Source organism: Pan paniscus, chromosome X, assembly GCF_029289425.2.
Source record: "Pan paniscus chromosome X, NHGRI_mPanPan1-v2.0_pri, whole genome shotgun sequence".
In the NCBI taxonomy this organism is placed as follows: Eukaryota; Metazoa; Chordata; class Mammalia; order Primates; family Hominidae; genus Pan; species Pan paniscus.
Genome location: NC_073272.2, coordinates 38,894,034 through 38,904,354, shown reverse-complemented (window position 1 = coordinate 38,904,354; position 10,321 = coordinate 38,894,034). Strand labels below are relative to the sequence as shown.

At 43.6% G+C, this 10,321-nt stretch overlaps 1 pseudogene; it reads left to right on the top strand.

Moving 5' to 3' along the window:
- Positions 1-1,853: 1,853 nt before the first annotated feature.
- LOC134729836 (putative ferritin heavy polypeptide-like 19) lies at positions 1,854-3,033 on the top strand (annotated as a pseudogene).
- Positions 3,034-10,321: the final 7,288 nt, after the last annotated feature.

The window sequence follows — 10,321 nt, the reverse complement described above, 5'->3', positions numbered from 1 at the left end:
TCACTGCAGCCTCGACTTCCTGGGTTTAGGCAATTCTCCCACCTCAGTTTCCTGAGTAGCTGGGACTACAGCTGTGTGCCACCATGCCTTTTTTTTTTTAAATATTTTTTTGTAGAGGTGTGTTTCGCCATGTTGCCCAGGCTGGACTTGAACTCCTGGGTTCCAGCAATCTGCCTGCCTTGGCCTCCCAAAGTGCTGAGATTACAGAGGTAAGCTGCCATACCTGGCCAATGAGGGATTTTACATTTCACTCTCCAGAAGGAAAAAAAGGAGAAGGATTGAGATATGTGTGTGTGTGTGTGTGTGTGTGTGTGTGTGTCTGTGTATGTGTATATATATTTGGTGCAGTAAGCAAAAGGAAGAAAGTGTGATAACCCAGAGCTATCTAAACCTCTCCTTTTTCTCATCTGCCTTCCCACTGAGAGGGTGTGTTCTGGAATGCACTCCAGTGCCATAAGCCTACAGGACCCTGTGGGTACAGCCTGTGGTTATCCAGTACCTTCTTTGACTAGCTAATTTGATTAATTAGAAGAGGCTAGCTCCTGTAACAAATGTCCCTAATCTCTTTAGCTTTTAAAGTAAATTTTTATTTTTTGTTTTTATCAAGGTCCAGTGCAAGTTGGTGGTGACAATGATGAGGGGACATTCTCCATAAGTTTTCCAAAGTTCCAGGCTCCTTCTCCAAAGTGGATATGTCATATTGTAGGGTCTGTTCCTCTTCTTCACTCGAGACATGGATTGCACAGGGTGTGTCCTATAAACTAGGCCTTATTTGGCCATACATCAGTTATTTTCATATTCCAATAGCCAGAAATCAGTACATGTCCCCATCAAATCACAAGAGTAGCTTGAAAAGTATGGTTACTTGTGGACCAAGATGAAAACAAATAAGCTTTGGTGAAGTTATTCTGCCACAGTGAGTTTCTCTAATTGGAAGATTTGAAAAGTACTATCAAGTTCATTTTGCTACAGACCTAAGTTTGTTCTTCAGTGAGCTGAGTTTTGTGTCTACTAATTGGTTCTAAATTCAGCAGGGAAGACATGAGGATTAGTTATTGAGTACCTAAAACTGTGAACATACAGGACTTTTCAAAGTAAATTTTAAAAAAGGAGTCTTGGCCGGGCGCGGTGGCTCACGCCTGTAATCCCAGCACTTTGGGAGGCCGAGGCGGGCGGATCATGAGGTCACGAGATCGAGACCATCCTGGCTAACACGGTGAAACCCTGTCTCTACTAAAAATACAAAAAATTAGCCGGGCGTGGTAGCGGGCGCCTGTAGTCCTAGCTACTCGGGAGGCTGAGGCAGGAGAATGGCGTGAACCCGGGAGGCGGAGCTTGCAGTGAGCCGAGATCGCGCCACTGCACTCCAGCCTGGGCGACAGAGGGAGACTCCGTCTCAAAAAAAAAAAAAAAAAAAAAAAAAGGAGTCTTTACTCTGGTGTTTAAGCTTTGATCCTGAAAAGATATCTGAAATCACATTCCCTACAATGTGGAGTCATCTCTCCTGCAGAGAGAATTAAGCTTCAGGGTGCAGCAGACATGGGTGAGCATTTAAAGGGAAGCTGACATCTACCTAGAAGACAGATCCACTAAAGTTTTCCAGTGCCAGAGAAATGCCATGCTTTCGGCATTTGGAAGAGTTCCTACTCTGCCTGGGAGCTCTATACCTTTATATTCAAAGGAGATAAGCACTCCCTAATTGACACACTCCACCCTCCTGTTCATGGGAGAATCCTACTAGTCATCCAGACTCACAACTGTGCATTAGGTCCGTGCTCATCACCGAGGCTAACCCAGTCCTTGATTCCAATCATGAATGGACAAATGTTTTCCAGATATTTAAGGAAAGTGAGGAAGATGCACAAATAGAACTAATTCTCAAGGAGGGGAAAAAGGATATAATACAGGAAACAGAAGAAAACGTTACCAGAACATACTCTCAGAGTTTAAGAAAGACAAGAGGTTTATGAAATGAGAACAAGCTGTCATAGAGGGGAACAATCAGGGGACAGGCGAAAGTCCTTGGACACTAGAAAAGTTACTGCAGAATTGACGTAGCGCAGAGGTCTGATAGCGCCCAGTTCCCCGGGCTGCCCATGGAACTCAGCGTGCTCCCCCAGCCCACACCCACCCGACCTTGTGCGCTCCTCCCAGCATAAGGGTCTCCACCGCTCACTTCCGGTCCCTTCGCAGAGCCTGCGACCACACTACCGCCTGGCCCGGAGGACCCCGCCCTCCGCCAGCCGCCGCTGTCGTCCACCATGGTGGTGCTCCGAGGACCCCGCCGCCACCGCCACTGCCCACACTGATGCCGCTACCCGCTCTGGGCCCCTGGCAAACCCACCGCTTTTCCCCTCCTCCCAGCGCCCGCACTGCCTGCCCTGGGCCCACTGTCGCAGGTGCGATGGTACCACCACCCCAGCTATGAGGCTGCCATCAACACCCCCATCAGCCTGGAGCTCCATGCATCCTATGTGTACCTGTCCATGGCCTTCTACTTCGACCAGGACGACGCGGCCCTGGAGCACTTTGACCGCTACTTCCTGCGCCAGTCGCAGGAGAAAAGGGAGCACGCCCAGGAGCTGATGAGCCTGCAGAACCTGCGCGGTGGCCGCATCTGCCTTCATGACATCAGGAAGCCAGAGGGCCAAGGCTGGGAGAGCGGGCTCAAGGCCATGGAGTGCACCTTCCACCTGGAGAAGAACATCAACCAGAGCATCCTGGAGCTGCACCAGCTGGCCAAGGAGAACGGCGACCCCCAGCTCTGTGACTTCCTGGAGAACCACTTCCTGAACCAGCAGGCCAAGACCATCAAAGAGCTGGGTGGCTACCTGAGCAACCTGCGCAAGATGGGGGCCCCGGAAGCAGGCCTGGCAGAGTACCTCTTTAACAAGCTCACCCTGGGCCGCAGCCAGAAACACACCTGAGCCCAGACAAGCCCCGCAGCCATGGGGTGCCTTCCCCTGCTCGCGCCACCAGGCGGGGCATCCATGTTGCCTTTTCAGAACATTCTCTTCATTTTTCTCCTCTCAGTTTGACCATTGTTAGCAATAAAGTTATCTGTTCTCAAAGCAATAAAGGTGTCCAGCCGATGTGTGTCTGCAGCACTCTCACCTTTTAGGAATCAGGGCACATCCCCATGCAGGTTTAAAGTAGGTATCCAGCAGTCTTTCCATTCAGCTCTGCCCCATCTGCATGCAGCTCAGGATCTGCGGAGGTGGAAGGGAAAGGTATTTTATGGGCCCCTGGAAAATACATTAGTCTTCCCCTTATAAACTTTGAGGGCATGTGGGATGGGGTGGGGTGAGGTGGGGTAGGGTGGGGTGAGATGTGTGGGGTGGGTGAGGTCGGGTAGGGCGTGCTGTCTTGGGCCATGGTATCTGTGGGTGTGTATGCATGGTATGGTATAAAACATGGTATGGAATTCATCCTAGCGGTTGCCTCTGGAGAAGAAGGGAAGGGGATGAGATTGGGCGGGGATAAAAATAATAGTCTTTAACTTGACATGAAAAGTTATCTTTTTAAAACTTGCAAGTGCTAAGTATTCTTGCTTCTGGGCAGCAAGCTGGGGGCTCTGGGGGACAGTATGGCAGAGTACCTCTTTGGCAAGCTCACCCTGAGTGACACGGATAATGGGCTGAGCCTTAGGCTGCCTTCCCCACAGATATGGGGTGACTTCCTGCATATTGCCCTTCAATTGTACCATTTCTTCCATTAAAGTGGTTAAAAAAAACAGCTCAAAAGAAGGACTGAAAAACATAAGGTCAAAGCTGAAGGTCAAATTTGTGATATTGAATATAAAGTAGAATAAATGCCCCCAAATGTCAAGGCAGTGACTGTCTGCTCTGAAGAATGCAGAGGGGTGGCAGAGAGTTGAAGGTGCAGACCAGGTAGAGCCAGTATAGCTGATCAAGGTAGGAGACTAGTGCAGCTTGAGCTGTGATGGTGGCTGAGGAAATGAAGAGAGGTCGACCAGTTCCTGATGGACTTTCGACAAGGGGAGACAAACTTTACTCATGGACAGGAGGTGAGGAATGGGAGAGGGGGAATATAATGTAAGTTCTGAAGTTTGGACCTGAGCACCTGGGTTGATGATGGTGTTATTATCTCCCGTGGGGATGGCTGCATGGGTCCCCCGGGGTGGAGGAGCGGGGAATGCATGCCATGTAAAATCAGATTTTCATTAGACATCCAAGTGGAAATGTGAATCAAGGAGCTGCAAAAATGTCACGTTTTGAAGTAGACATATGGGGGACATTTTATAGATGGTATTGAAGTCATGTGATTGGATGAGCTCACCAGAAAGAGACTATAAGGGAGAGTATGAGAAATCTAGTCCAAAGTGCAGGGCAGCTAACATTTAGAGGATGGTTGATGTGTTTGAACACCCAGAGAGTTGCTGGTCCCACCTTGACCTTTATCTGCCCCAAGCTTATTAGCTTATTCCCAATGTCTGCCCCCAAGCTTATCTCAAAATCATCCTGTTCCTGTGAAGCTCAATGTGGCCTCTGGTTTCTCCTTTCAAGATATAGAGAAAAGTTCGCCTTTTACCTTTTCTTTATGGCTATGGATAGAAAGGTAGTATTTCCTAGTCAGAAGAAGATTCCATATGGAAATGATACACCTGTTTCTCTAAGATTTTTTTTCTTGTTCCCCATTAAAAACTCTTCTCCTCTCTCAGTCCACTCTCTATTTGACCAAAGGAAACCTCCATCCATGTAAACCATAACATTGTCCATGTCTGTTGAAAAATACTTAAAACAACTATTTTCTGTGCCACAAAAGAAAGTTACAAAGAAACAAGAAACAAAAAAATCTTGTTTCTTTTGTGGGCTACAAAGGTAAAAGTCAAAAATTTACAGAATGTATACTTTAGTCAGAGACACTTGGGTAGTTCGCATCATTTTAAAGCTAGTGGATTGTTTTGGGCATTGTATTAGTCCGTTTTTCATGCTGCTGATAAAGACATACCTAAGACTGGGCAATTTACAAAAGCAAGAGGTTTAATGGACTTACAGTTCCACGTGGCTGGGGAAGCCTCACAATCCTGATGGAAGGTGAAAACTATGTCTCACATGGCGGCAGAAGAGAAGAGAATGAGAGCCAAGCAAAACGGGTTTCCCCTTATCAAACTATCAGATCCTGTGAAACTTACTCACTACTGGTAGGACAGTATGGGGGAAACCACCCTAATGATTCAATTATCTCCCACTGGGTCCCTCCCACAAAACGTGGGAATTATGACAGTACAATTCAAGAGGAGATTTGGATGGGGACACAGTCAAACCATATAAGCATTTATTAAGACATGAACAAGTTTAGCAGTGCAATAATTATCTTACACATTTCCATATGAGTGCACTTTAACACTTTTCTTAAAAATTAGGATTCTGGCACTTTGAGTTCAGTTTACAGAAAATGCTATTGTCCCTTTACTCATCTTAGTCAAATTTGGTCTTCTCGCTGTAGGTCTTTCTGTGCCTGCTCTAAGGACTTCTGAATTCTCTGACTTTGTCTCAGCTATTACCTATTGAAATATATATGTCCCTTGACTGTTCTCCTGTGGATATGAGAAAGAAGAGAGCAAGCATTAATTTTTGAGTGTTTCAAACTTTAAGTTGACTGAGGGGACTTCTTAATTTTCTGTTTTGGAGAGAAAATTTGGTGTAGTGTTTTCTTAACCTCAGATTGCCTGGGTTCAAATCCCATCTTAGCCACTCATTTTAGGTAAACTTGGGTAAGTTGTTTAACTTTTCTGTGCCTCAGTTTCTCCATATGTAATATAGGGATAATAAAAGCATTAACCCCATTGGGTTGTTGAGATTAAATGAGTTAATACATGTAAATCACTTAGAGCAATGCCTGGCACAGTGTATGTTCACAATGTGGTACTCATGATTTATCACCATTATCATCCTCTACTCTTTTAACTTTTATTTAGGTTCAAGAGAACAAGTGCAGGTTTTTATATAGGTAAACTGCTGTCATGGGGGGTTGTTGAATAGATTATTTCATCATCCAGGTACTAAGCCGTGTACCCAATAGTTATTTTTTTGTTCCTCTCCCTCTTCCCACCCTTCACACTCAGGTAGGCCCCAGTGTCTGTTGTTTCCTTCTTTGAGTCCATGTGTTCTCATCATTTAGCTCCCACTTATAAGTGAGAACATGTGGTATTTGATTTTCTGTCCCTGCATTAGTTTGATAAAGACAATGGGCTGGAAGCCATCATCCTCTACCCTTATGTTTCTTTGTGGTCTTTATGCTTTGGGAAAATACTTCACTTCTACACTTTGCCACTGGGGGTCTCTCTTGCATGTCTAGTAACCAAGTTGCCCTGCATACTGAGAAGGAAAAACCCTTAGAAGCTGTTTGGTTGTCAGGTGTCTCCAGGACTCAGGAGGGTACATGGCTGTTTTCCCTACCCCCCACACCTCAGTCCCAAGACAGGAGGAAGGTTGTGCTGTGACAACTTTCTGTGCTATACTCCGCACCCCCCACACCCCTATTCTATCTCAACCAGCTTTCCCTTGAATTTACTCCTAGAACACTGTGCTTGTGATCCAAATTTAGAGACTAGGGTTTTTAAATGATAATTTGGTGGGTGGGGGCTAGAGAAGGGGTCATCCTCATTAATTGGGTCAAGGATTAAGTCATAGGGGGTTGAGGCTGTCCTCTTGTGCTAAGTCAGTTCCTGGGTCAGATCACAAGACCAGTTGAGCCAGCTTACCAGTCCAGGTGGAACCAGCTGGTCCAACAGAATGAAGGGTCTTGAACACCAGTCTTAGGTTTTACAATAGTGATGCTCTCTATAGAAGCAGTTGGGGAGGTTATGAGCCTTGTGACCTCTGACTACATGACTTCTGAGCCATAATTTCTAATCTTGTGGCTAATTTGTTAGTTCTACAAAGGCAGTTTCGGTCCTCAAAGAAATAAGGGTTGTTTTGGGAGGTTGGAAAGCATGGATTTTGCATGCATGAAGGGCATGAATTTGGGGGCCCCAGGGGCAGAATGCTATCAACTGCTTGTTCATGTACCCTCCAAATCATATGTTGAAGCACTATCTTCCAAGGTGATAGTATTTGAAGATGGGGCTGTAAGGAGAAAATCCTGGAATCATATAGAAATACCTTCCCCCAAACTGGGAGTGAGCCAAGATCAAGAAATGACTTGGAAAAGTCCAGCTTGGCGAGTAGATGAGATTATTAGGATTCACATAGGAGGCACTCCGGGACAACAGCAGGACAGCTTTAGAGATCTGCACCGCTTATTATTTTTAAAGTACTTTTCAGCTAATTTTCTGGCTCCTTGCTTACTGTGTTTAAGTGATGAGACTGTTTCTTGGTAGGTTCTCAGATACTGTCTGGAATGTTTGAGTTCTCAGGGACACCTGCTCTCTGGCTGGGCAACATGGCCTTGGCTCATGGCCTGGCCTTCAGGGTTTGGGCAGCAGAAATAAACCCTTTAGTAAGCTGATTGGGACCCTTCGCACTACAGGGGTCTTCAAGATATAATTAGGTTTAGATGAGGTGACATCATGAGGAAGGAGCCTTTGTCTGATAGTCCTTACAAGGAAAGACACCAGAGAGCATGCTCTTTCTCTCCCTCTCTCTCTGCCATGCCATTTGAGCACACAGTAAGAAGTTGGTCATCTGCAAATCAGACAGCTGTCACCAGAAACCATGTGATTACCCTGGTCTCATACTTCCAGCCTCCAGAGCTGTGAGAAATAAGTTTCGGTTAAGCCATACACTCTATGGTATTTTGTTGTGGCAGCCTGAGCAGACACTTGGGGAGCTGGAAAATAATACTGATGTTGCTGTTTAAATGCACTAAGTCATACCCTCATGCAAGTATTGGATCAAACATAACATAATTTTATTGTAACTTCAACATTATTGTATTTGAAAATATTTAAAGTGAATTGGAATCCTCTCACTTCCATTGATTTTGCATACAGACACACACACACACACACACAGACACAGACACAATTTTGTCCATTTTGTTTTATCACAAACTGGTCTGTCTTATACCATGGATTGTTAAACTATAGCCTGTAAGCCAAATTCAGCCAACCATGTCTTTATAATAAAGTTTTATTGAAATGGAGCCATGCCCATTTATTGATATATTGCCCATTGCTGGGTATTAATTGCAAAGTCAGAGTTAGTAGATGAGACAGAGACTATATGACATGCAAAGACTAAAATATTTAGCATCTGTAGGAACAGACCCTAAATTTACCTAAAAATATTCACCGGAGATTTTTAACATTTCAACCGTCTTTCGCTGTCCAAAATGCTTATTGTAGCTTTCTCATACATTTTCTACCACCACCACTCTTTGGCAGAAAGCAATTGCCTGAATTATCTAATCTAATATGCTCATGATTTAATCAATTATCTCAGAAAAGAGATTATGACAGACACTATCGATTACTGATACAAAAGCCATTCTATACTTTCTTCCTTAGTAAGAGAACATTGAAGTTTTAAGAGTCATGGTGTTGACAGTGTCTTGGGATAAATAATAACTAGTCAAAATGAATCGTGAAAATTGTTTTTCTCTTTCAAGATATTTGCTTTCCTAGTATTTCCTGCTGCTAGAGTTTGCCAGATGAATGAGTTCTCACCAAATACATAAATGGAAATAACATGGATTTCTAATAAAATTTTACTTGCCTGATAAATGACAGCACTTTGTGAAAATAATAATTTCACCTCATCCTTGTCATGCTGATTGAATGCTGGTATGGAGATGTGATCTTTGTGCAGAAACAGCCACTTGGTATCCATGAGGACAAGGCCAAGGGAGTTGCAGAACCCAGTGTAGAGCCCTGTCATAATTGAGTCAGAAGTATAAACTCTGGCATTTAATATGCCCCAGGGTTCCTGATAAATAACAGCAGTTAACCTTGCTACTTAAGCTACTTTGTAGATATTCTATTTGTTATGATTCATCTGATATAAAAAGACCGTAAGGAGAAGGCATTTTTCTGCTCAAAGGGTACACACATGTTGTAAGTTGAAAAAGTTCTGAAGAACCAATGTACAGCATGATGACTATAGTTAATAATAATGTATTCTGTCCTAGAAAGTTAGGAGAGTATATATTAAGTGTTCTCACCACTAAAAAGCAACTATGTGAGGTAATGGATATGCTAATTGGATTGATTTTGGTAATCATTTACAATGTATACATGTATCAACACATCACATTATATACCTTGAATATATATATATATAATTTTTGTCATGTATACTGCAATAAAGTTTCACAAAAGAAAAAAATAAATGCATCTTTCTCCCTGCTTTTACATAGCAAGTATTTGTCAAGTGCATGTTACATTAGGTACCATTTCAGGTGCTTTCCAGACATTGCCTGTGTCCTTCTCACAACAACCCTGTGAGACATGGATCTCCCCTATTTTACATCGAGAAAATGGTTTCAGAGCAGTGTCACTATCTGAAACCTTATAGTTAGTAGGTGATGGAGTCAGAATCACCTGGCTTCAGAAAGAGGTAATGTCTTTGCATCATTTCTGTTCTGCTGTCATCTCAATTCCTTGTTCCACATGCCATAGGAGACTTTATTTAAGCAACAGACCTGTGGAATGGGTCTCTTCGTATCTTATTAATAAATAAATGGCAGGTTTGTGCGTTTTGTGTGTGTGTGTGTGTGTACATGACCCTTCCAGGTGTTCAGACCCAGAGTCTGTGTTCTCTCTGTTGCATCCAGCCCTTAATGATCAATTTCACTCTCCATGTTCACTAAACACACAATTCCATAAACCTTGTCTGCATCTCTAACTGGCTGCTATCTCATGCTGTAATTCATAGCCAGGATTCTAGAAAAGGTTACCTGTTCTTGTTGACTTCCCAGGAGTAATGAATTTCTTTAAGTGTTGGGAGAAGTAATATATCCACAATGTTCAGAAATAAAACATATAAAATGATATATTATGAAGGCTTCTCTCTGTCCCTGTTTTTTTGGGGGGAGGTTTCTGTGTATCCTTATATACATTTATTTTATGCAGTTATCAGCATACATGGATATATACCCTCCCCCCTTACCCAGACAGTTGCTTAATTCACAGGATCCTGCACCTTGTACCACTGGGCACACCCAGCTTTTTGGTTTGGTGAGTTAAATAACACCCAGCTGTGATGGGCACTTCAGGTTACCCTCAAGCAGGAAGTGGAAGTTATGGCTGTGCTGTATACTGCCAAGCTGAAAATTGAAAGTTTTTTTGTTTGTTTGTTTGTTTTTGTTTACTTTTGTGTTTTTATTTGTTTGTTTGTTTTTGCAGGCGGGGAGGGTG